The sequence below is a fragment of the Chenopodium album genome, chromosome 16, assembly GCF_948465745.1.
Source record: "Chenopodium album chromosome 16, dcCheAlbu1.1, whole genome shotgun sequence".
Lineage (NCBI taxonomy): Eukaryota > Viridiplantae > Streptophyta > Magnoliopsida > Caryophyllales > Amaranthaceae > Chenopodium > Chenopodium album.
Genome location: NC_137849.1, coordinates 32,810,925 through 32,833,975, shown reverse-complemented (window position 1 = coordinate 32,833,975; position 23,051 = coordinate 32,810,925). Strand labels below are relative to the sequence as shown.

The 23,051-nt window shown below is 34.8% G+C and overlaps 1 pseudogene across 1 annotated transcript; it reads right to left on the bottom strand.

Annotated features, from left to right (window-relative positions):
• Positions 1 to 561: 561 nt before the first annotated feature.
• Positions 562 to 22,801, bottom strand: LOC145586382 (putative aarF domain-containing protein kinase At1g71810, chloroplastic; annotated as a pseudogene). The gene is made up of 21 exons (XR_014100933.1): positions 22,311 to 22,801; positions 20,415 to 20,459; positions 19,868 to 19,906; positions 17,759 to 17,929; positions 16,901 to 17,053; positions 15,662 to 15,697; positions 15,194 to 15,252; positions 12,377 to 12,467; positions 9,172 to 9,213; positions 8,971 to 9,079; positions 6,905 to 7,019; positions 6,768 to 6,817; positions 6,599 to 6,677; positions 5,761 to 5,811; positions 4,407 to 4,548; positions 4,245 to 4,289; positions 3,731 to 3,829; positions 3,106 to 3,147; positions 2,843 to 3,016; positions 1,468 to 1,581; positions 562 to 1,010 (listed from the first exon to the last, which is right to left on the bottom strand). The product of XR_014100933.1 is annotated as a putative aarF domain-containing protein kinase At1g71810, chloroplastic (transcript).
• Between the last annotated feature and the right edge of the window lie 250 nt (positions 22,802 to 23,051).

The following is a 23,051-nucleotide window of genomic DNA, read 5'->3' as shown; positions in this document are numbered from 1 at the left end:
TTCCAACCAATTTCTTTGGCCATGATGTGCTAATTTCGCCACCATTTTCTTTGGCTAGCTGCCTAGCTCAACATTCCAGTTTGTCACTGTTGTGTAGGTCATAGCTAAGACGATTGATCCCGTACTGTCTATATTATCCGCTATATTTTCAAACCCACGCAATTATTTACACACGCTCTCTCTAGCTTTAACATTTGTATAATTTACGTCATCATTGGTATAGCAGAGGTTGCTTAAACAAGCACCACGCATGTCCTAACCAAATTTCCATTTTTTTTATAATAAAATAGATTGATATAAAAATATACATTTACGACAAGATCTTAATCTAACCAATGCATGACAATTGAACAAATCAAATAAAATTATCATTTCAACAAAGCTATGACTATTGCATATCGAATATTCTTCATGTGCACTTTTATATCACTATATCTTGTAGCATTTTTTTTTAACAAGGATGTCTATCAATCTTGCCAAGAAGATGATTTTTGTCTAATTCTTCAACTTGTATGTAAAAGACTAACCTTTTCAATTACGCAAAAATCTTTACCAGAAAACTACTAGAAAAATCACATTTCATTGACTGAATAGTCGCAATTTTCACATCTATAAAAATATACATAATAAAATTGTGCATATTGTAAATCTATCTACACAACAAACAAAAATCCATATTAAGGCATTTTACCATTTCTTATGCATTTGTATTGATAAGAATGAGAACAGTCCTTCACCTTGTAAATGGCTCAATTATGCGACCAAACTTTTTTTTTAAGACCATAAAATTTAATGCAAAACTTAATTTGAACTTTTGTTTTCAAATCTACGACATAGTATTTCTGTGGAAGTATGCATTCCTTCGCATTGCATATTTGCATGAAGCATTAGATCTACAAGAATCTTCAAAGTAAAAATCTACGAACTGTTCTTGCAGCAACACGCGATAGAAATCTTGCAAGCACCTCAGATGGCAAACTGTACAACTGCTGCTGTTGTTCTGATGGAAGCTGAAATAGAGAAAACTTAGGATGCATTTGGTATATACTAAGACTAGTAACATAATGAAAAGATTGCATTTATATAATCAACAAATGTGAATTACAGCGTTTGTGCATGGTACAAGGTAAAAACTATGAAATTGAATATGTAGATCTATATAATCTAGCAAAAGAAAGCTAATACTTCTAATCTTTACAACAAAACCTTTTATGTCACCAAAAAGATGAGAACTCATAACTGATCCTTGTTTTTCAAGATTTTCACATTTCCTAAAGTCCTAATACTTCTAATTTACTTTTCTATGAAAGCAAGATGAGCACAATTTCCATCACTGACCAACTTCTTGGTCCATGTAGCTGTATTTTTATTAATCTCTTACTGAAAAGTGATCCAGCCATTATCCTCACAATGCTAATATCATACAAAAATTATGTTTAAATTGGACAAACATCAATCAATTCTTACCTCATTTACAACTGCAAGGACGGGTTGAATATCCTGAGTAGGTGGAAGCCGATAAAAAAGCTGGTATATGTCCATCGTTGATGACCGCTGATTTTCATTGATCTTTTCAATTTCCTACAACAGAACCAGCATGATCTTAATTTATTTCCAGTGCAAATCTAGCATGGTATCATAAAATAAATAAAGTAGAAGCTCTCAAAACTAAAATTGAACAGAATATCTATTGCTGAGTTGCTTTTACAAGAACTTGACTCATTTCTGTTTCAGTCTGCTCATAAGTAGTCCAGTAGTGAGTAATGAGTCTGAATTCATATGCACTAGGTAAATTTAATTCCTTCACTTCGTGAGTAAGAGAAGTATACAAAGTAGGCGTGTAGGAGTACTGATCCTATGTATGACCAGAAGTGCCTACTGCACACTTGAAAAAAGCAGCACTGAATGCAAAGTTAGTGTAGTTAATGGGACAATTGGATCATACAGCATTACTTACGGGAGAGTTCTGAGAAAATAATTATATTTAACCAAGTACGCCAACTTTAAGTGATGCATGTCTAGCAGCAAACTCAGGAGTTCATGTAACAGGAATATTTAAAGCAACTAGCAGGCTCACTAAACAAGATAATTTAGAGCTCAAGCAAGTTCGCCTCCCCAAATAAACATCAAAACACGTATAGATTTTAAACATTTGAAAGCTGCAGTCGAATAGAAAAAAGAACCAAATTTCTTTTGAAAATCTTCTTTATGGTAATATTATCTGCACGGCCTCATGAAGGCATGAAGCTGCTGCAAATATTGCAACAAAATCGCAGTAGAAGAAACAATGAGAAGAGTTCAATTAAAAATAATAAATTTGAGGAATCGTGGCAGTCGCTAAAGGGTTAGGCAACAGGCCAACAGCAACAAAATAAGTACTTTGTAATTTGTCCCATATTTATCTTCCAGCTTCTATTTACCTCGGAGATTAAGAAAAAATATTCAATAGACAGATATATTGATATTGAATAGAGGAAAATGATTGGGAAGAAATTAATAGATAGAGCAAGCTCAACAAAAGGGATAATGAAGATCTTTTTTGGACATCCAAACAAATAGACTAAAAAGTTGAACAAGGGATGGAGGGATTGATAATTTTAACCATTGAGACCAATAAACAATATACCATTGAACAAGGAAGCCACAGTAGCATTACAAATGAGTTAGCCTACTAAATATACATATGCTAGAGCTCACAAATGAAATAGCCTTATCATCACAACTGATGATTGAAGATGACGCTTTTGAAACAACATTCTTTTGCCATCAGTGCATGTTCTTGATTGTTGTCTGCATTGACCAGTGTGATAGTGTATGTATAAAAAATTGTAGAGATACTTACTACTCCAGAGTCCTGTAGCCCTGACACCAATAGCACAATGCGGCGGAAGTTCCTCAAGTTGATAACATCCTCATCAGTCAGGGGAAATGATAGAATTGGAACAGGAAAGGGTAGATATGCAGCAGGTCCAGAAGCTATTGAGTTTATAGTAGCAATCCCCAATGCATCTAAACCCTATAATTAAAAAACAAGCAATCAGACAAAATATGTGTCTCTCAAACCCCCACCCCCCGATCTTTTCACCACACATCTATGATTCTCACCTTTGCAGTTTCTTCAAGAAAAATCTCCCGAACAAAAGAACCCTGAAATAAAACAGAGTTAGAAATACGACAGAGAGATAGTGCTCCTTTTGTTTCAAGTATTTCCTTTAGACGAGCTTTTTCCGGACAAAAGAAATAGGGGACATCGCTTCGGTAAGATATAGTTTGAAATGTATTACAGTCTATACAAGATACTTGCCCCCTTAAAAAAAGGTCAATCAATAAGTCATCTAGAACCTATCAAAGTAGTCCCCTATAATCCACATCTGACATCTACAATAAATACCATAGGAGCCAATACATCCCTAATGAAACTTTAAGACAGCAAAAAAAGCTCTCAAGCACAATCCATTCCTCATGATTATGGAACAGAAATTAACAAAGTGAGCATTGTACATCGTATAATTTGTTCGTTTCTCCTACCTTGTGTGTATTGACATGGTCTTTCAACCAAATGTACCAATAGTGAAACCAGGAGTTTGCTATTATAATACATAAGAAAAATATGCAAGTCATACTGAGACTACAAGAAACTCCACAAAGGACAGAATACGTGCTTCAATTAAATATGCACATGTGCCCATTTAACATGAAGAGCGGATCAAGATTCTGCAGTTCACTGTACCTGCTCTGCTAATGTGAAAGATAAAATATCTCTGGCAGCAATCGTTTTGTCAAATTCATCCTTCTTTACTTGGGTCTTATCTAGTCTAGCACGACGCATCTGTTGTGACAAAAATCAAGGGTATTAGTAACAAAAGTAGCAAAGGCAATGCCATGAGATGTATTAGTAGTAGTACTACATAATTCTGCGAGTATAATTTTTTGTTCTTTGTTAATGTATCTTGCATCAGTTACAGCTTTACACTTTATATGCCCAATAATTTAAAAGTGAATTTTCGACGACAGATGAATTTTGGGAAAGAAACATTCTCACAACTGAAAATGTATGACAAGTGTTATATACAACACTTTATATACCCAATAATTTGAAATTGAATTTTCAAAGACAGAAGAGTTTACAAGTGAACATGTATGACAAGTATATATACATAGGCCCAAGAACAACTAAAAAAAGTAAGATTCAAGAACAAGCAGAGGCATAAAGGGGTGCCAACTGCCAAGGTGGGGGTTCTCACCTCATTTAGTAGTGACTCTAAACGCTCAATATTGAAGACACCATCCTAAGAAGACAGTAGGAATAGAGATTATGTAATGCACACAGCATGCAGTCATGATAAAGAAACTTTTTAAACATAAGAGAACGGTAACAATTAAAAACATAATAACACACAATCTACCTTGTAAAGTAAAGACTGCAAAGATGACTTTAACTTTGGTGAACTTCCCATCAGGACCTTTTTGGCAATCCATGGGTATGTACTACCCAGAACCTTGTAATTAGGATCAAAGCTAATTGCAATACCCTCCAAGACAGCCAGGCTGATATACAAAGGATGAAGCAAATATCATTTTTTGCGCACACACACACACAAAGAAAATATCATTTTGCGCACACACACACACACACACCAAGCAAATACATTTTTTCCACACACACACACACAAAGCAAATATCATTTTTGCAGACACACACATAAACGCGCGCACACACGCACACACACACACAATTATCTTGGAATGACGTTATAATGATTATTCTCGTTAGTTTTCCATTCTAAATTTTTACATATAAACAACAAAAAAAATCAATATGGCTTGTTTATCTTCATAGTAAATAAGTCAACATCTCTGATTTAGTTTTAAATATTTTTTTTTACGAATATTGGGTCAGGAAATTGAATCGGATTTTTCTGTAATTAAAAACTATGGGTTATTAAAAGACGGAAAACAAATCGCAGACCGTGGTTCCGTTCTTGACTGGTGTAATTTTGCAGCGGTGGTGGCTGGTGTAAATTGCCGGAAGAAGGGGAGGAGCGGAGACGGAGGGAGGAAGGAGGAGATGGGGTGGATCTGAATAGATTCGGCTTCAAGTATAGATAAGGCCACTTACAGCAGATATGGGTTTGGTTGGATGCCAGCTAATACTGGTGGTGGGTGTGGCTGAGATCTTGACTAGTGTTGTTGGATGTTAAATGATAGAGAGGAAAGGGTGAGGAGAAATGGGGAAGTAACGGTAGCAATGGTATTTTAATTATTCAAACACTACCAAATATAGTCATGTTGCAAATCTTCCATGTACTTAGACATTTCCCTAAAAGGAAGTGTTGCAAGTAAAAAAATAGGAGTATATGCTTATGTCTTGCTCAACAGGTCACCTGAATAAACTTCAATGTTTAAAACTTTCAATATTTTCATTCATCTGTTTCACTCATTGACCTTCACACATATCTTATGATCAAAGATTTTCACAAATTTTCTACCCAAACTACTGGCATCTCATAATCATTACCCGAATTCCCTGCATTTGCATGGTCTACATCACACGTATTTCTTCTACATGCACACTTACAGACTGCAAAGCCTCTTCTCAAGAAAGCTACAAGACTACTGGATACCAAAAGACTTTAGTACAGAGCCCTGAGTAACTGAATATACGAAGTAACTTTCAGTATCAACATTTACATATATTTGTAGCATCATTAAGTACAAGATACAACGAAGAACTGAATCTGTTTAAAAAAGAAGCAATACCTTCTTATGACAAGCGAAAAATATGAGGGTATCTGAAATTTGAATTTATACCTGAAATGAACAACATATATGCATATCTTTAGAACTTTATCTTGCAGTCAATATCAAATTCCATAAAGCAGATTTAAACACTTGCAATTTCATAAACAATAGACATTTTTCTCTTTTCTCAAACATATATGCAGGCATTCATGTGTTTCGTGTAAATTTTTCATTAAAGAATCTTTTTAACTTATTGAGTAAACAGCATATCATCTATTGATACTAGTAATTTTTAAAAGTTAAAACAAACATTCAATAATAGCAACTTTGGTTTAGCTTGACAAAAGTCGAAAGTTAATATTGAATAAAATCCAGCATATCTTTGTGAGAAGCGCTAGTTTATGTTAATAAGTTTTCCTTTTCAGAGTTTGGACTATCATAGTGTTAAAATCCAGGCTCAGCATTTTGACCATCAGTCTTCCTAGTCTTCCTTGGATCTGTGCATAAAATTTTACATGCTAAAATTAGGAATGGTAATTTCTTAGTTTCTAGCCCTCTGCTAGCATATGACTCCCTTGTTGTCCTTCAATATTTAACTTTTTTTTACATATAAACAAAGAATTGGATGCAAATCATTGTTTCTCACACCACCACTCCTAGTAGACAAGAAGAAAAATTCACAATTACTACAACAGGTAATATAATTCTGAGGTATGGGATTATTCTTCCTTGCCTTCTCTATACCTTAAACAAATCCATTTCCTCATACAGATTTTTTTACCTTGAAACCCCAAAAAGTCATTCTTGATACAACAAAGCAAAATAGTCATTCTTAATAGGGTAAATTGAAGATTACATGGTAATTCCCAGGTCACCTAAGAGATCCCCAAAACTTATATTGCGAATTCCTCTAGAAACAGCATTTTGAAAGACACCTGGAAAAAAGAAGTTTTACCATGATCAACCTCAGAATTTAGGTATTTAGCCATGGCAACAGAATATTTTAGTACACAAGAGATTGAAACCTGTTAATGCCTTTGTGACAGCATCTCTCTCTGAAGTTGGTGGAAGAAGCCTGTCAAGATCAACTGCATATCAGAAATGGATTGTATTTGAAAGCCTACTACAGAAAACATACAACAGGAACATTACTACAAGATACCCAAGAGTAACAAAATCTCTAGCCAACGCTTCAAAGTCCCGGTTTACAAGATGAAGACAAGCTTCAATGAACCCATTACGCAGTTCTTCCTTAAAATCACCCATCATGCCAAAGTCTGGAAGTGAAAAAACAAAAGAATATGAGAAAAATGAAAAGTACTTGCGCCCTAGTAATACTTACAGACTTACAGGGTGACTTTGTAACGCAAATGTCCTCGCATAAAAGAAATAAAATGAAATAAATAAACAAACAAACAAGCTGCACAATGCATCAATTGCAACAGTATATGATGCACTTCCCCTAGTCCTTATGCTTTGGGTACATTAGTGACTATATGCTCCAGTTGGGAGGTTGAGCAAATTTTTCATTCAAAATTTGGGTTCAAAATTCCAATTTATGACAGGAAGTGACTCTTGGTTTGATGCTTTTTAGAGAGAGAAGGGGAAGGACAAGCAACAGCATAACAAGAAAGGATGAAAGGAGAGAGAGAGAGAGAGTATATACCCAACATACCCCTTTTTTCTTTTTGGTATATACTCTTACATTTAACACATAAACAAAATAAGAGTAATAGCTTTCAGGGGTTTCAAAGCAACCATGCTATTTAGTCTTTCCCAAAGTCTCCAAGAGATTTTGACAACAAATTTGGAAAGGTAGTTCACAATGGTGCATTCTACCAACACACTAATTCTTTTATACCATGCAGACTCGCTATACCAGCAAAAAAAGTTTAATCAGTAGTTATTCATATATAAACACCACAGAAGCACGTTGTTGCTTCAAAATGGAGCCAAAGAATCATTATTCCATAGTTTTTGGATTGCAATGGACTAAATATTCATTTTGCAATAAACATCTACGCTTCTTAATTATTGTGAAATACTACCGCCGTTAAATATTAGTTGCAACTTTGGGGCATTATTTGTGAGATATAAAATATTCCAAAGTTGCAACTAATATTTAACGGAGGTAGTAGTAGATTGTTGTTGCACACACCCAACCCCGCTTTCCTTCCCAGGGAAGGATATGAAGGAGCCTTGATATAGGCTTTGGGGTATTGATAATGTTGTAGTCTTATAGGTTGTAGAACTTTGTCAACCATCTGTTAACCTTGTGCCTCAATTACATTACACAGATATTTAGACTTTCACCAATATGAGTCTGAAAAGGTGGTGACAAGATTCACAAGAACACTTTAAACTCTCATCTCCAAAGTTACTGGTAGTTAAATATGCTCCAGTAACACAGTAAGAGAGGCAAATATGGTACTTTACTACCTTGTAATCCTCGTACAAATAAAATTTAAACTCATGTCACTATTCACTAACCTCATCTCTTCCTTCAGAATGAGGTGGCTAATGTTTTTCGATCTTCGCTTTTTAGTTAAAGATTCAAGCGCTGGATGTGTTTTGCTTTCTTTGTGAGGCCACAAGCAGGCAAGGTGGATAGCAAAGGAGAATATAGCAGAGGGAGGTCTCAAAAACTAAAAGTGTGCATCTATGGCAGGCTTTTGGGTGCTTTGGTGAATATAAGTGCATTTTTTTCTTTAGTATGGCTACTAACATGTGTGTGTGGTTTTTTTTTTAATCTGGCATCTGGTGTTGAGCTGCATATTTGCAATATCCATCACCATTGGCATGCATTCTCATGATTTTTTAATAGGCTAAATCGACCTTTGGTTGTCCTGTTTTATGGTTTTCTACTCTCTTTAACTTAAAAATTATGTCATATAGCACCAGATAGTGCATTACTCTTCCACATCCATCAGGCAGACAAAACTTGGAAATTGCAGCAAGCAAACACAAACAAAATACCAACCCTCTATCACTCCAAAAGTTTAAAGACATGTTAATTTTTATCACAGAATGAGAGCCATGGGTGTCCTTGAAATGAAATTATTCACAATTCAGAAAATAGATAAAGAAATAAGAAAAGCCCAGCAAACTTCATGTAAATAAGGGAAAAACAAGGCAGACACTGAAAATTGAAATGGAAAAACAGACACAGATCACACATCACAGCCATTGCACGAGAGAGAGCGAGAGAGAGAGAGATAACCCAATTACCCAAATAAGCTAGTTTTCCATCATATGTGCGCAGAAGGTTTCCAGGATGTGGATCTGCATGATAAAATCCATACTCCAGCAATTGATTAAATGAGCAATAAACTCCTACCTGTCCATGAACACATTTTTCATTAGGCTATAGAATCTGAATATAGAATAAATGTAAAGATTTTCTCAACACCATCCAATAAAAGAATTTACCTCAACCAGATAAAGATCTTTAACTTCAGCCAATTTTTGCCCCTAAAAGAAAGTAAACGTCAAAAACAATGAGATAACATACAAACAGAACAAATAAGATAAGCAAGGACTATTAATCTAATTGTGGAACTAAGTTAGAGAATCCTAAGATCATACATATCAGTAAACAAATGATAATACTACAGTATAATAGTCTAAACCCATCAAAGTCAAACTTATAGTTTAGTACCGACAATATCATTCTTTACCTTCATGTATCAACTTGCTATAAAGTTAATATTAATAATGTATGAACAAACTTGTTGAATTGATGTTATTGTAAAATACATTTCAGTCCAAAAGTTAAATTATTACTCCATCTGTCCCTTAATGTTTGCCCCATTTTCCTTTTTAGTTCGTCCTTTTAAGTTTGCTCCATACTACTTTTGGTTGTTGGGGACCACAACTTTACTCTCACAACGACTACATTTAACCCCACCACTTTTCTCTCTCATCAATTCTTTCAACCAAATGTTAATACTCTCCTCCAATGGAGCAAACAAAAGGGGGTGCAGGGAGTACATAAGAAACTGAGGTACTGTGTAGAACACTATCTGAACCACTGGACATGTTGAACAAACAAGACAAACCAACGAAAAAAGGAATTTTCTTTTGTTGCTTATGTGTTATTAATAGTAATAAAGGACACAAAACTATCTTAGAAGCACTAAGCCAGTTTATTGGTAGAGACTACGGAAACGGATCACCACAATCCAAGCTAAGGCCTCTAAGTTCTTAGATTGAATTATAAGAATGGCCAGCAATTTACCAAAACAATTAAAAGCTCACAAGAAGATACAAAGTCTGGAATTCAACAAATAAATCTCACCTTAATTAACTGTGTCATAAAGATTCTAAACTTATGTGAAACGCTTCTTGAATAAAATTTTTTTTATAAAAAAAATCAATTAATTCTCTCATTTCTAGGATGAAAACAAATTGGAAAATAATGTTTACAGTTTTTTAAAGCTTCACTTAGACCTGCTAAGTCAAAATAAGGAAAATTCCAACAGCTAAGCTTCTTGAAGCATAAGGTAACCCAAGAAGTTATCTTCCTACCAAAAAAAATCTAACATGCTGGTATTCACAACAGATCTGATATAGATGGTTTTCTAGGGTGTTAAGTAGGAATTAACCAAGCTGGTCATCAAAGCATTGGGATGATAAGTAAGTTTGTGACATGTGCCCAGCAACAATTCAGTTTAGTACTCTAATAGGGATTCAAAACACTACTGTTGGAATATGACTTGAGAATCAATCGAGGTTTAGCATATAAGCTAAAGGATGAAGTACTTGTGTTAAACAAGGAAAAATGGAATGGGTCAACTTCAACTGAGCATATCTATCAAACTACTTTGAATTTTTAGATGATTCAAGTTAAAGGTGAAAGCTTGTTTCAAGAGCTTTCCAACGATATGTCATAAGCTTAATTCCTATGAGAAACGAGGAAGTTATAGCTGGTTTACTATGAGCTGTCTGTGCTGACATGAACACGGCTGCACGTCCATGCCAAATTTGGCACTTCCGTGCAGCCAGAGTTCCAGACGACCAGTAGCTTCTGGTCTATTTATCTAGGCTAGCACGTCCGTGCCATATTTGGCACATTCGTGCCTACCTGATATCTGACTCAATATTGACGGGGTATAAATACCCATTTGGGGTTATTTTGTTATTTATCCCCAAATTGAGAGAAACACATTGAGAACTAGGGTTCTTGTTCTTGAAACCCATGTGCTTTAGAGTGGAAATTAGTGAGAGATTACTTAATTAAAATCAATACAACTATTCTCCTTGCTTTGGGTGGGTTTTATAGTCTTCAAGTAATTGCTTGAATGATTTTCCCACCTTCCAATTTCTTGTCTCTTTTACTATCAGATTTCTTAATTGTTCTTTGCTAATTACTTCAATAATCAAACATTTGCTCTAACAACTACCATCTCATGCTCCTGCATATAGCAAGCAATTGAATATTTTCATCAATTAGAAATATATTTGCAGGTTTCATGAGTCTTATTCTACTTTGTAGAAGTTCATTTTCGTTCGCAAAAGTTCTTTACCGTTACTATTTGCACACAAATTATGACAATGGGAGAGAATAATGAGATAGTGTTGATCTGGTGAGTAGGTGTAAAATAATAGGTGGATAAAGTAATAGAGATTGAAAAAAGGTAGATGGGTATAAGAAAAAGGTGGAAAAAAGTAAGAGAAGATGTGTAAAATGATGGGTGGGTGTAAGAAATAGGTGGAAATATAAGAGTGAGTGGAAAGGTGTAAATATTGTGGGGTAATGTAGTAAATGTGGTTTATTAAAATAGATAATGTGAAAAACTTTCAAGAATGGAGTTATGGAGGTAGTGCATGGTATGGTTATTGTGCTCTCAAGTTTGGAATGGGGTAAGTTCATAACTGGGAAAATCGCAAGCTGGAGAACAATTTATAGTTCATAGTGCTGAAGTTCTGACCCTCTGGTCAGAGAGGACAGTGCTCCTTCTTGGATCTTCCACCAAAGAATCTACCGGCTCAATTAACCAATGCTGTATGCTAGTGGACTCTCTGGATTGGAGAATCTCATTCAAGGTTGTCCTGATCAATAAAGAATGACTCCAGATCGGAGAACCTCTTTAGAGAAATAGAGATTGTCCTGATATACTTTCTTGTAGTTCACTTCATAACCTGCATTAATCTCCAAATGCCTCAGCTCTTCCTTAGTGCCTATATCCTCCAAAATTCCAAGGTCCTTACAAAACTTAAAACCTTTACATGAGAAGCTTGTTTGAAGAGGCTCATGAAGAATGACCAACTGTAAACTGGAGAACACACAAGTTCACCTCTGTTTATTAACTATATGTTTGGAAGTAGCAAGAGAGGATTTTATGTTATCATGTATGCAGAAATTTTTTATCTACAGTGCACTCTGGAAAACACAAAAGTGTACCCCACCAAATATATCAACAAAAATGGAGCACAACATTTTCATATGCAGGAAATTTTAAAAATTTTCTATCACGCATTTTCACACTGCTCATCTGAAACTTCTTTAATCAGACACTGAATTAAAGTAGTCCAAATTATCTGGGAAAAAAAAAATGTCCAGAAACTAATTTAATAAATGTGCTGATGAGGAAACTGTGTAAAAGGCAATAAGAAGCTATAGAATGATATTTACCTCAATCCATTCCATGATTAAGACTTTCTGAGTTGTTTTGTCAATGTACATCTGGGGAACCACAACATCAGGAAGACCACCATACAACTCTCTGCAGGTATTGAAAGAAAATTACATACTAGAATCAAACAGATATGACGAGGCAGGGAGAGCTGAGGAAAAACAGGAAAGAATGCAAAATTTCTTTCTAAGAAGACAGAAGAAAGAACAAAGATGTCCCAAATAACAAAAAGGAGAAGAGACTTGATTCAGAAACCAAACCAAAATTATAAGCAGCCCATAGGCAGTCATCCTTAATTAAGGTCAACACAAAACTCTAAATATTGATCTTGCAATAAAAAGAAGCCAAATAGGACACCAGAGCAAAAGTCTAGACTAACACATAATTGAGGACACTTGTCAGACATTGTCTCAGACACCACAACAGAGAGTTTTAGAGCCTTTTCACCTTAATACAACATGACTACAAAATTATATAAAATTTCGGAAACGGTGTGTACCTTGTATAAAGAAACAGGGGGAAAAACTCTAAGATGAAGTATTTGGAATCTAAATTCCAGGAAGATAGAGGAATGTGACTTGCTTAGAAAAACCTATGTTTTCCTAATTATATAAATGTATTTTTTTTTAATTTAATCAAAAAAAGGTAATTTTAGAAAATAACACCATAAAAAAACCCAAATTTTGATTATAACACCACCAAAAAAAAAGTTTTTATTATAACACCACAAAAAAACTTAAAAATTTGATTTCACCACCAGTTAACCTTTCCATCCAAATAAACCGTTAAGTGGGGCCCATAATTGACACATGTCAATAATCTACTGGTTTAAAAAAATTAAAATAAAAAAAAAAGAAAAAAAATATTTTTAAAAAATCTATGGAATAGCCCAGCCAGCTTTACCGCCGGAGCCACCAGCTTCACCGCCGGATTCACCAGCCCTGGCCGCCGAAACTCAAGCCTAGGTTGTCGCCCGTCGGAACCCCCAGCCCCCACCCAAAACCGACGAAAACCAGCCCCACCACGCACCCAGTCTTGCCTTCCCACTTCCCGAAAACCACCCCACGGCGCAAACCCAAGGCGTCAGATCCGTCGCCGAAGTCCCCTCCCTTACCCAGATCCGTCGCCGACACTCAACCCCTCACCCAAACCCAAACCCAAACCCAAATACCGCTTTAAATTTCTCACCCTCACCGTCAAAGACTCACAGGTCACTTGAACCCAAACCCGCGCCCAAAATCGAATCGGGGAATCGGGGCTGAGGCTGGGTACGCCGGTATTGTGTGGTGCGTGGTTCAGGTGGTCTGCTGGCTGGGCTATCCTGGTTTCGTTGGTCGGCTTAGGGTAGTCGGCAGCGCGGGTTGGGGTGATGACGGTGGGCCAGGTAGAACCGGCGCCGGTGGTGAAAGTGGTGGCCGAGTTAAGAGTTTAGGGTTTTTCTTTTTTTTTTTTTCCTAATTATTTTTAAATTTTTTTTAATCCAATAGATAAGTGACACGTGTACAATGTGGGGTCTAGTAACGGTTTTTTGGATGGCGTTAATAACTGGTGGTGAAATCAAATTTTTAACTTTTTTTGTGGTGTTATAATAAAAACTTTTTTTTTTTGTGGTGTTATAATCAAAATTTGGGTTTTTTTATGGTGTTATTTTCTAAAATTACCTCAAAAAAATATACAGTTATATAATTATATAACTGTATAGTTGTTCATTCAACATGCAAATTCATTACTCATATTAATACAATTAGTATTATTTTACTATCATGAATAACTTTTCTTTCTATCACATTATCTATTTTGATCTTTATTTTTAAACATATTACATTCTTTTTGTTCAATTTTATATTTCCCTTGTGAACAGCCTTTCAAAAAGCATCTACATAAAAGGGTAAGGATACGAACCTCTCCAAACCCCTACCTCAATAAACATCATATTAGGTCGTTATCATTGTAGGCATGTAGCTACACTACCAAACTAGGGCTTTTTATTCTATATACAGAGGAAATTTTCAAAAAAAAAAAATAAATAATAATAAAATAAAATAAAATTGGACTCATACAAATTCAAAAGATGCCTTGTCTAAAAGAATAGAGACTTGAAAGAGACCTTCAAGGGTTCCTGGTTGTAATGTTATCAGTTTGGATATAGGAACAAAATATAATCAGGACCTACTCTTACCACCTTCATCATACCACTATTGACAAGGAGAAAAGAAAAAGGTAAAAGATCATGTCGTGACATCATGTAGCACCAATAGTAGCTTTAAAAGTTAAAACTAATGACAACATCAAAAGAACCATCGGAATTAATGATCGGCAATAACAATCAAAAAGAGAAGTTTTCAACTGAATTTTAATAACTTCTTTCCCTATCCTTGCTTTTTTGACAACCTAAAACCTTGCTATTGTAAATTTCCACCCTCATAAACCCAAACAATAACCCCCTGCTCTCTATCTGAGCCACCCAAACTTAAAATTCTATGTCATCTCTTAGTTAAATCTTGTTCAGTAATAATAATGAAGTCGATGATGATGTATAACTATAGTTCATCATTCAGCAAATATGATACTGGCCATTATTATCTAGTTAAAAAGATCCATGATTACTTAATATCAGTCACGAGCAAAAATCAATTTTAGTCGTTAAAAATCAGTTCAAATTTGTAAAGTCGATTTCAACCATTGGATATTTCAGTCATAGTAAAATTGAAAATAACAAGGACAGTACTCATTGTCATTACCTACACACAGAAAATTCCTTGCCAAAGAGAACCTTAAAAGTTCCAACGTTTTAATATATAATTAGCCTCACTCACCTGAATTTTAATCCATTGTTTGCTTCTTTCAATTTGATTTACCTGTATTCATTATGAAGCTCTAAGGATATTTCTTATCTCATCTCTCACATTTGACCATTATAACAAATTTAAAATAAAATGATAATGGTAAGTGTAAAAAATAGAGAGAAAGTAGCAACAGACAGGACAAGAAAATAGAATCTGAGAAAGAAGTAACTAATGAAAATGCATTATACTAGTAGCATCCAAAATCTTTCCTTCAGTTAGTAGGATAGTAAAAAATGCAGCAATGTACCCTTTTCCCAAAGGTAAAGGAAATTTTGTCATAATTTTCAACACAGAGGTGACACCTATCATGCCTATAATTAAGAACAAAAGCAAGTACGAGATGAGCCAATAGCCAAAAAAAGGCCCTCAGTCAAAATTTTAGGCACGTAGATGATCATAGAAATATGCAGACATGATGATCAAAGGAAATAAACTTACCCTAAAAAGGCTTGACGCCCATTCATCAACAACTGCCTGCAAATAATAATCCACTTGTTTAATTATAATCATCAATAGAAAGAGAAGAAAAAAAATGATGTGGATTCCTAATCAGAACTTATATTTGCAACTTTTATTTCATAACATTTCCTAATTATTTGTAAAAGAATATAATGAACAAATGATGAATAGTCCTAGAAATACATGTTTATGTACAATACTAGGAATCATTCCATAAAGATCAATTATATATCATTGATATGGATTGATATGTATCACACACATTCGAATTCACTCAGACATGAGCAATCAATAATATCAAGAACTAACATAAGACCTTTTGCCGTTCAATGACAATCATTAATTCATCCCATAGGCCATAGAAGCAAGATCCACTGCATTTTACAAGCCTTTACAACAAAACAGTGGCAGTTTTCATTCAATATCACTGCACATAGTCTACAATGAGATTCTCCAAGACTGGACTATACATATGACCTGCTGTGTTCATAGGTCACTCAGAATCTACTGACTTTCTGCACAAAAATAACCATCTATGGGATGTCGAGGAAAGTCTGTTTAGCCAGTAACAAAGAGAACATTGATATATCATACTATACATGCTAAATAGGGAGAAGGTAGACCAAGATCTAAAGTCTAAAAACAAAGAGGGAATTTGCGAAAAGAAAAAACAAGGTCTTGACTTGTGTGTGTCTAGATCCTAAAACTAAAAAATAAAAACCTGGAAAAAAATAAATGAGAACAAGATGGCATGGCTGCAGCTGACCAGGAACAAAGCTCATAAGCAAGTGAAAGTGCTAAGAAGAGTAACTATAATGAAACATCAACTGGAAAAGAGGAAAGAGGGAGGACAGCAGGGAATAAAATTAGGTCCATTCAACCTCTCAAAACAAGAACATAGGATGTCCATCAGTGCCTCAGTGGCAAGGAAGTGAAGGCCAACATTTGCTTGTTTGTTTTTGTATGTATTATTTCCATATTCAAAAAACCTGAGAGCATCACAGTTAGGATTTAAATTGTGGTGAGGTTACAATTGCAATTCAAGCAATGTTAATGCATTGTGGAAGTGTACTCTTTGGTGTCATGAAAAGTGTAACACTTGATGTCATGTGGCATGATTTTGTTATCAGCTGAATCAACGACTCTATTACTGTCATGCATCATCCCCTGTGAATGTTTAAGTTTATAATTGTTGCAAGAAGGAAATAGCATCATTACCTGTAAGTCTGTATTAAATTTTCCTGCCCTCCGAATTATCCCTGCAACAAAACGCAATATAAATATGTCCAAGGCAATAGCAGCTTTTACACCAGGTCTCTGGACCTTGACAGCAATCACCTGTCCACTTGCCCGAAGTCTAGCTTGATAAACCTATTAAAACGTTCTTTTGGTTAGAAAATCTTTTTCTTAATCAGAAATGAAAAGTACAAAGTGTCAGTTGAATAAAAGTTTCACAACAGAAACTAGGGACACATAAGTTCGTCGGAAATAATAAACCCTCCATTCATTCCTATATAAATGCATCACTTGCCTTATTTGGCCGTTCCAAAATAAATGTCTCACTTCTATATTGGGTAACCATCTATAATTGTCTCTCTCCTATGCCATGATCTTCACTCAGAGTTTTTTATGGTTTCTCTTTCTTATTTATCCCTTTTATTTAATAAATAATTTACCCACTTGCATCACTTTCACAATATAATATTACTATCCAAAGATTCTTCTAAAACTATGTGCCAACACGAGATGCATTTAATTAGGAACGGAGTAGTCCCAGAAAAAAAATTGACATGTTTCCTGTAGTATGAGCCTACATAGGCTAAGATTCCCAAAAACAAACCAGATTTCTTATTGCTCACAAAGTCATGATCCTATATACATGCATTCAACATCCCTCTCATGCCAGATGGTAGCCCAATCCTGCCCCCCATCCCTCTCTCCCCCTCCATCTCTCAGTAACAAGATGATGACATTGATATCATTTATATCAGAACGCAGAAAGGAGCACCAAATATATAACCCTAAAATGTAATTTACTCTTTTCCACATCAACCTTGAATCAACAATTACTGATACCTGGCCAAGAGATGCAGCAGCTACTGGCTCTGATGAAATTTCTGAAAAGATTTCATCTATCGGCATCCCAAGTTCCTTCTCAATGGTATTAAATGCCACTTTATTGGAAAATGGAGCTATACGGTCTTGTAACACTGAAAGTTCATCCAAGTACGATGGTGGAATTAAGTCCTACGAGAAGAATTGATGCATAAGATAAAAACATAAACATGAGTTTATGACAGCAAGAGGAAGAATGTCAAAGAGCCTTTGTTAGATTCTTGCTTTTTTGACATTCATCCAATAGATGGAAAGAGTGAACGGTTTTAGTAACATTGAAAACAGTTCACACAACAGTTCATACATCAGAAGAACAAGTTTCTAAGGATCAATAAAAAGGAGTACAAAATTAAGCAAAAGCTTCTACTTTACTTTGCCAAGAAAGATTTCAGTAGCATAGAATAAAACTTTTTTTGTCAATGACAAAGTAAAGTTTGACCAAGATAAACTATGATACTTAATTATCCCAAAGCAGTTCCACATAGCTAGACAAAAATACCTTTCATTGATTAAAACTTCCTTTGTTCTTCTTTAATCGAATATTTAGAATGTTACACTATTCACAAGTGCTCCTTTGATCATCTTTTATGATTTATACATTGGAAAAAAACATAGTCATGTGGGATTTTTTTAGATTTGTCTCAAACTAAACTTTCAAAATATCAACTTTTTATATTCTTTGCTAAAACCACAATTTGAGATATTAAAGTTATGAAATGGCAAGCAGGTATCCCCAATGTTGCGATTAAAAAAAAAAAACAGAGGAAGTAATTGCAACTTGCCAACACTGGTACATAGTGAATTATAAAATATGTCCCTTTATCAAATGAGCTGGACCGGTGATTGTTATATACTACAGTGCTGATTTTCCAACTAGGAAAATTTGGTGGGAAGAAAGAGTATATAACTCCACAACGACGTCTCTATGAGAACAACTGAACACATCTTGAAAAAATACACCTGGTTACATGTTCGTATAATTCTAGCTAATCACAAAGATAATGATTAATCCAAACTCATTTTAATACAAGATAAGTGCCACATCACCCCCAACGCCTGAGAAAAGGCTACTAGTAGGTTCAAAACACTTTTATGTCAAATTTCTTCCTCCCAATAAGGTTCACTTTAAGAGGTGTTACAGTTGGTGTTGGACATTTCCAAACCATTGCCGCCACCATCTCTCTTTCATAGTATCCTTAATTAGGCCCTATTCACTTCACCTTTTAAAAAATCTTCACCTTTTAAAAAATAATATTATCATCTGCAAACAGCACATTGGCTCCTCATCCAATAAGGATACTATGAAAGATCTAACTTTGCATGAAAACCTGCTCTAATGGTCTAAATTCAATCGATAAACCAATATCATCTGCAAACAGCACATTGGCTCCTAATCCTGTCATCGTGTCAGCTTGTTCAGGATAACTGCAACAAAGAAAGGACTTGTGTAATGGCATAATGTGACCCATTTGTAATGGGGAAATTCCCTAATTCTCCTGCACATGTTCTGATATTTATTCCCAATCTCTGATTCTCTTTATAATACTAAATTATGTCAATATATTTGTGATACGAACACCCTTATTTGATAATGCCACCAAAGTATGTACCTTGGTACCTCATCATAAGAAATTTAAGGCTATGCTCTCCTCACCTTAAATTCACTAATTTCATGAAGAAAAAAAAAATTAGGATAAGTTCTATTTAGGAAAAGCAAGTTCATCCGAGTTCAACTCACAACTAAAATAAATTCTAAGTTTAGATAAGTGCTGAATAGAACAGCACCCTAAAATTCAGTAGAAATTGTGTGCAACTTCTTTTTCTCTACATGTACTACTTCCTTTTGCATAAGTTGACAGCCAAAGAATTATTTTAAATGGTGCTTCCAGTCACTGCTCCAAGCCTCCGTGTTTACAGAAGACAAAGAATAGGAAATACTCGGTCAAAAACTTGAGAAATAGAAAGTATTCAAAGCAAAATGGTATTACTTGTACAGATACACATATTAAACAAATCCAAAACAGTAGATCAGCATCAACAAACACTAAATTGATGATACAGGCAACTTACAGATCTAGATGAAATAGCCTGAGCAATTTTGACATAGGCCTGCAGTGAGAAAGAAAAGCTTGAGATGGGTTACCCAAGAAATAGAAATGAACCAAGTCATAAGCTAGCACAAACAAAAAAAATAAAAAACACAATCCATATAGAAATTTTATTTCCCTTCCTTATTTTTATCCCCAATCTTCCAATATATAAACAAAACCATGCAGAAACCTGCAATAATAGGAATAATAAAATAAGTGCAAGACAGAATTATTCTGGTGGCTGAGACATGCACAGAAACAACAGACTATTGGTAAAGGATATTCATCTTTTAAATATCATCCATTAGAAAACCAGCACCTAGTGCTCTAGTAGTATATCAGGTGATAACAAATATCTAAACCATCGACAGGACAGAGCATGGAGTTACCAAACAGAAATTCATGGAGATAACAGATACATTAAATGCATGTGAACCAAGCTATGCATAATTCAAAAGCACAAAAACATGAATGAACAAATTGGAGACAGCATCATGGAATCCAAAGACGATGTGACTTATCAATACCGGACCGAGTTCAACCAGAATTTTCCGAAGCTCAGCCGCTCGAACCTGCAAACATCAAGAAGAAACATTTGTTAAAATTTCTAACGAAACAACATAGTCAAATGTCAAAACTCTTCAAGGTCAAAACCAACACAACCATTGCAGCACTCCAAGACGTTCAAGTAAGAATATTGCACCTGAGTCAACGTCACATTATGTCCTTGATCATGATACAATTTAATAGTGAACATCTATTTGCTTTTAGCTGATAATCTACCAAACGTTAGCTTCCCCAAGGCCCCATCGAGCAATAGTTTATATAGTTTTGATAAAGTCCAAACTCTACAAAGGTACAGTGATGTACAATAGTGGATGTCGGACCTGGCTATCGGGTGGACCAGGTCGAGTCGGTGTGGATTAACAGAGGGTCATCTTAAAACAGGCCAAAAGCTAGTGTGGTCAATAGCAGAACAATAGCGGACGGCCAAATAAAAGAGGGGAAAAGAAGAGATGAAAAAAAAAAAAAAAAAAAAAAAAAAAAAGGTAACACTTTACTATACAAGTAAATTTATTAACCTTGACAACTCTATATTTTCTTACACAAATTATTAGGATATCATATTGTCCCTATAGGCCAATAATGACCCTTTCCAATAAAGAGTAGAGATCACGTCCATTGAAAGCCATGTCCAATAAAAACTCTTTTATCATGACCCTAACCTTGTGCCCATAGGAATAAACTGTCTAGTAACAACCAATCCTAATTAAACTGGTAAAATGTTAGGATGATCTATCAAAGACTTGTAATGGAATCCCTTCAACGTCATTGCCCTTTTTGGCCCCTATACTCTTATAGACCCCAAAAAAAAAGATCATGAGGTCTTGTAAACAAGAGTTGAAGGTGTCTTTTAAGATGGAGCCACTTATTAATAGACCCCAAGAATGGCCGACTTAAGATGTGCTTTGCGGATTGAGGGAAATATGGTGTTGGATATGGGTGTGTGGACGGTAAAAATTCACCGTCAACGACGTGTCATGATTTCATATATACTTTAGTTGATTTTATATTAGTATTTACTTTTTCTACCCAATTCGTGTTTTATGAATTTTTTTTCTTTGCTAAGGTTTTCTACCTTTATAATTTTTACTCGCATGTTTTATCACTCTACTAAAACTTTTGAATTTTATTTTTGGGTTTCTTTAGAACTCTCTTAATTTTTAATTGGATGCTCTTTCTTTTTCTCACTTTACCCACTTTTTCCAAACTCTTTCAATTCATTATCTTGTTATGTCCCTTTATCTATATTGGACAGTTCCTTATGACAATTCATGTAAGACTTTGTTGTTGTTGTTGATGATGATATGAAATTGAGATAGAGTCGAAATCGAATATATATCTCTTTATCATTTAATTTTTTTCACATGTATTCCATACTTCCTCTGCTCCAAAATACTTGTAATGTTTCTATTTTCATGATTGTCACTTTGTTATAACTTTAACCAATATCTACACTTATAACAAGTATAAATCAACAAAGATAGTCCATGATTAATGTAAAAGTCAAAACATTACAACTATTCCTAAACTATGAAGCATGAATTCTATTTCTACATTCTAAACAACATCGGTCATCATATAATATATAATCTTTTATTTTGTTTGGACAGTCTATCTTTGACCATAAATCTTAATTTACAAATTTTAAAAAAAAATTATAAAAACTTGATAATATAATAAAGTACACATTGGAGACAAATACAACACTACCTCACATGACTATAGTCAAAGTTAAAAAGTTTGATCATGAATATGAAAACGGACACTATATCATGAGACGGAGGGAATAGACGATTCTGCCCTTACAACGCAATTGCAACCAAGAAGAAATTGAAAGAATAGAAAGAAAATTCAATCACCTTGAACATGGTATCAGCCCTCTCCATAACCCCATCAATATACCGAATTCCGAACCATTTTCCAAGCGTAGTACCAATCTGAAACAACCTACGACCCAAAATCAAAGGCTTCCTTCTGTAAATCGAACCAATGCTCGCAATATCGTACTCCGAAAGCGACTCCGCCTCCGAGTCACTGAGCTTGAACAAGTACCCCGAGTTCTGGGTGAACGAGTCAACGTTTCGGGAGGCGGAAAGCGACGTCGTCCGATGATGCTGAGGAAAATTATTGAGTTTTGGAGAGAGAATGAAATTCAGGTTAGGGTGGTCGCCGGAGAATGAGTGGAAGAGTGGTGGTGACGGCGACGGTGGCCGGAGAAGTAGGGGCATTTTTGGAATTTTGTCTCTGAAATTTCCGGGAAATTGAAAATGTTTTTTGGAATTTGGTTGAGGAAGATATGATTCAGGAAAATTCTAAATTTTAGTGTGTGTGGGTGTGAGAGGTGTAGTATTTGCCACACTTACAAATTTACAATAGCATGGGCCACAAAAATCTAACTACTATAATACTAGAGTATACTTTTTTATCTATTAGTCGTGTTGATCTAAAATGAAGAAGATAAATATTCTAATTAACTGCTTAGCTATAATAAAATTTTAAAAATGTTAGTTTTACCTTGAAGTAAAAAAATAAATAAAATAGATTAAAAAATAAAAGAATTATGTCAACAATAGTTTTGGAGGGAAATTTTTTTATAAAAA